We start from the raw sequence: 4,955 nt of genomic DNA, 5'->3' as shown, positions 1-4,955 counted from the left end.
GGAATACACCTGTCCTTGCTGCCTTGTGCCTTTTCTCTTTCTGTTCTTGGGAGTGCCAGTGTTCTTTCTGTGGCTGTTCTCGTGGGTACCTTCTCATTGTGCTTTTTACAGCAGTACATTTGTTTACATCTTTTTTTTTTTTTCTTTTGGAGGAAAATCTGTATTATTTTAATTCCTTTTATGTACTGAAAACTCATCAGTGTACATTTAATCCAGCTGGGTGGCAAGTTCTTTAGCCTTTGCCTTTTTGAGATTGACAATGCGGGCCACAGACTTGGGAGCCAGGACATTGCCTCCCCAGTGACAGCGGATCTCATCGTGTCTGTCTTTGTAATTGGGCCTGATAGCTTCCACCAGCTTAGCCAAAGCTCCTTTGTCTTCTGAGTTAACCCATGGGAAGGCGACAGTGGTGCAGATTTTCCTGTGGACTAGACGTCCCAGTTTTGCCTTCCCCTCGATAGTGCAGTAAGGGACCCCCATGTTAGACACAGGGCAGGCAGGAAGACGACAGCTCGATGGGATCTATATCGTGTGCAGTGATCACCAGCTGAGCCTTTTTGTTCTCCACCAAGGTGGTGACGGTGTTCACTCCTGCTTGAAGGACACTGAAGACAGGTGGTCTCTTAGTGGGGACGTCCCCTTTGCTGGCAGCTTTCTTCTCAGCCCGGAGCCAACAGCTTCTGCTTCTTCTCTTGCTTTGTCTCTGGTCTGTACTTGTGGGGAAGCTTAAGCAGCTGAGGAGCCGTTTGGCGGTCCAGGGCCTGGGTGAATGGGTTCATCACAGGAGGCACTTTCAGCCTCTGACAGAGGGTGGCTCCCTGCCGCCGCAACCTGATGCAGCGGGGCCATTTCACAAAGCCGGTGAGGTCCCTTTTGGACTGGATGTCCTGTCCAATGCCAAAATTCTTAGTCCTCTTTCTTTCTCTCTCTCTCTTTCCTTCCTTCCTTCCTTCCTTCCTTCCTTCCTTCCTTCCTTCCTTCCTTCCTTCCTTCCTTCCTTCCTTCCTTCCTTCCTTCCTCTCTCTCTCTCTGTCTGTCTGTCTGTCTGTCTTCTGACAGAGTTTCACTCTTGTCGCCCAGGCTGGAGTGCAATGGCACGATCTCGGCTCACAGCAACCTCCACCTCCCCGGTTCAAGTGATTCTCCTGCCTTAGCCTCCCAAGTAGCTGGGATTACAGACTTGCGCCACCACGCCCAGCTAATTTTGTATTTTTAGTGGAGACGGGGTTTCTCCATGTTGGTCAGGTTGGTCTCGAACTCCCGACCTCAAGTAATCCGCCCACCTCGGCCTCCCAAAGTGCTGGAATTACAGGCATGAGCCACCGCGCCTGACCTGGCCTTTTCTTAAACAGGGGATTCACTACTTTCTTGGCTTTCTGCTTATTCATGACAGCAGGGGCGGGAGCCACCTTCTTCCCCTTGGGTTTCTTTCTTTTTGGCATCTTGGGCTGTGGAAGGAGAGATTGTTTACTTCTTTATTGACTTGCCCTAGCACCCCAACTGGCATATCAGTGCCACGTGGGTCAAGACCAAGTTTGTTTGATTACCGTGTACTCCCAGGACCTACTAGAGCACCTTAGGACTCAGCAGGCTCCAACAAGTGTTTGTTGGGTAAGTGAACAAAGATAAACATCTTGGCCGTCTCGGTAGCTCACGCCTGTAATCCCAGCACTTTGGGAGGCCGAGGTGGGCGGATCACCTGAGGTTGGGAGTTCCAGACCAGCCTGGCCAACACAGTGAAACCCCATCTCTACTAAAAATATAAAAATTAGCCGAGTGTGGTGATAGGCTCCTGTAATCCCAGCTACTCGGGAGGCTGAGGCAGAAGAATCGCTTGAACTCGGGAGGCGGAAGGTGCAGCGAGCCAAGACTGTGCCATTGCACTCCAGCCTGGGAAACAAGAGAGAAACGCTGTCTCAAAAAAAAAAAAAAAAAAAAAAAAAAAAAAGATAAACTTGTATTGGTCAATGAGTTTCCCTGAGTAGTTTAATTCACTTTATATAAACATGTCCCTCTTTTACTGGGAAGAGAGAACCAGGAGAAGAAAAGAAAAAGACAACCACAACCAAATAAATATGTCCCCACTTCTCATCTCATTATCTCCATCTCCCATGTTTATTACCAAATAACACAGTTGGTATTCCTGGGATTCCCCTATTTGACATTTTTCTGTTCTCATGACCTTGAAGTCGATCCCATATGAATACTAACGCTCTGGTATTTCTGTCACCACATGTATCAAGCTCTTACCCAACATATTTTCCCATTGCTTCTTGGTTTTCTTTTGACATATTCTTCATAACATTAACCTTACAAGGCATGTAAATATTTCTTTCTTTTTTTTTTCCTTTTTTCTTTTTTTGAGACAGGGTCTTGTTCTGTCACTCAGGCTGAAGTGCAGTGGTGCAATCACAGCTCACTGCAGCCTTGACTTCCCAGGGCCAAGCAATCCTTCCACCTCAACTTTCTGAGTAGCTGGGACCACAGGAATGCGCCACCATGCCTGGCTAATTTTTAAATTTCTTTTTGTAAAGATAGGGTCTCACTATGTTGCTTGAGTTGGTCTTGAACTCCTGGGCTCAAGCGATCCTCCCACCTCGGCCTGCCAAAAGACTAAGAGGTGTGAGCCACCGCGCCCGGCCCAGATCCGTCTTTCTATCTGACTTCTTGTTAAGTGATGACAGTGTGCTCCTTTTTCATCCTGCCACAGTAGATGGGTTTCTTTTCTTTTCTTTTCTTTTCTTTTCTTTTCTTTTCTTTTCTTTTCTTTTCTTTTCTTTTCAGAGACAGGGGTCTTGTTTTGTTGCTCAGGCTGGTCTCAAACTCCTGTCTTCAGACAATCCCACCTCAACTTCCTGAAGTGTTGGGATTACAAGTGTGAGACCCTGCGTCTGGCCGAGTAGATGGGTTTCAATTCCGTGCAGTTATACGCAATTTCTAATTAATACAGTGTACTTGAGAAGGTGAGATTTGATCAGGGCTTTGAAGGTTGTGAATAGCAACTAACTGGGAGAAGGCGGCCAACGAAAGAGGCACTGTTCAGACTTAGGGCTTTTGAATATCAGGGGTTCATCATCCAAGCTGCTAAATTAGACTAGGACTTCTTAAATACTTCTAAAATTGGTCTTGGGAACGAACCTGCAAGAAGAAAAAAGCCTAATAAAAATAGTAGTAGTAGCAGTACTAGTAATAGTTGGCTGGGCGTAGTGGCTCACACCTGTAATCTCAACACTTCAGGAGTTTGAGGCTGGTGGATCACCTGAGGTCAGGAGTTTGAGACCAGCTTGGCCGACATGGTGAAACCCTGTCTCTACTAACAGTACAAAAAATTAGCTGGGCTTGGTGGTGGGTGCCTGTAATCCCAGTTGCTTGGGAGGCTGAGGCAGGAGAATTACTTGAACCCAGGAGGCAGAGGTTGTAGTGAGCCGAAATGGCACCACTGCACTCCAGCCCGGGCAACTCAAAAGAGCAATACTCGGTTTCAAAAAAAAAAAAAAAAAATCAATCTGGGCAACGTAACAAGACCCTGTCTCTACCAAAAAAAAAAAAAAAAAAAAGCCAGGCATGGTGGTGTGTGCCTGTGGTTCCAGCTACTCAGGAAGCTGAGCTGGGAGGATCACTTGAGCCTGGGAAGTCTAGGCTGCAGTAAGCCACGATCACACCACTGCACTCCAGCATGGGTGACAGAGCAAGACCCTGTCTCAAAATAATAATAATGGTTGGGCACGGTGGCTCACGCCTGTAATCCCAGCGCTTTGGGAGGCCAAGGTGGGTGGATCACCTGAGGTCAGCAGTTCCGGACCAGCCTGGACAGTATTGTGAAACCCCGTCTCTACTAAAAATACAAAAATTAGCCAGGCGTGGTGGAGCTCGCCTGTAATTCCAGCTGCATGGGAGGCTGAGGCAGGAGTATTGCTTGAACCCAGGAGGCAGAGGCTGCAGTGAGCCTAGATTGTGCCACTGCACTCCAGCCTAGGCAACAGAGTGAGACTCCATCTCAAAAAAGAAAAAATAATAATAGTAACGAACACTTCCAATGTAATAGGCTCTGTTTTAAAGGACTTATATGTGTTACCTCCTTCAGTCTTCACAGCTACTCTTTGAGGAAGGGTAATTCCCACTTTATGGCTGAGGAAACAGAAGCAAAGAGAGGTCAAGCAACTTGCCCGGGTCTGCACAGCTAGGAAATGGATAAGCCAGGATCTGAACCCAGGCAGTGTGGCCTGAGTCTGAGCTTACTAGTTCATGCCAGGCAGGGTTTGACCAAAACCTTGGACTCACTCCTGTCTCCTTTCCTTCAGTGACTAAGAGGATTCCTGAGATGGATGTGCAAACATGAAGTGTTGACTGTTCCTCCACGGGAATGTACTTCTGGGTTCTACCCCTCAGCTGCTACTGCTAAGCCAGCGAGGCAGGTGGTGGTTTGGAAACACCTTCATGTATGTTCTCTTCTTTTTGTTGTTTTTGGGATCCTTACTGAATTAATTTCCCCCTCATTTTATGAAATATATAGGTTCTTGCTATATCTTATACCTCGCCCCAAATTCTACTGATTTGAACTGAGCTGTGATGAAAATAATGATCCCGAGTACATGCAGGGTTTCTTCCAGCCTCTAGAACCTGGCTTCGTCTTCCACGGCTCCTTCTGGGATGCTCCTCCAAGAAGCAAAATCCTACCCTTTGCATCCAGATCAGGACAAACTCACAGAGTAGTTTGCGAACTACTAGTTTAGAACTAGTTCAAAATCTGCTTGTTACGGTTTGTGAGAAGAGGAGCACAGAAATCGAAAGTAAATGAGAGTAACAGACTTTTTATTTATTTAGCACTGCCCCCAACACCCAAGTATGTGATCAGGGAATTAGTCTCGACAGGGTATGGACCCCTTTGGATGCTGTTGAACTTGCGATGAGTTGCATGCTGCATGAGCTATGTTAAAGTCATAGGCAATAGGACT

General features: G+C 46.9%; 1 pseudogene; it reads right to left on the bottom strand.

The window, feature by feature from the left end:
* Positions 1 to 207: 207 nt before the first annotated feature.
* On the bottom strand, positions 208 to 849 carry LOC103225661 (large ribosomal subunit protein eL8 pseudogene; annotated as a pseudogene).
* Between the last annotated feature and the right edge of the window lie 4,106 nt (positions 850 to 4,955).

The sequence above is a fragment of the Chlorocebus sabaeus genome, chromosome 20 (assembly GCF_047675955.1).
Source record: "Chlorocebus sabaeus isolate Y175 chromosome 20, mChlSab1.0.hap1, whole genome shotgun sequence".
Lineage (NCBI taxonomy): Eukaryota > Metazoa > Chordata > Mammalia > Primates > Cercopithecidae > Chlorocebus > Chlorocebus sabaeus.
The sequence above is the reverse complement of the archived record's forward strand: the minus strand, read 5'-3'. Positions and strand labels throughout refer to the sequence as shown.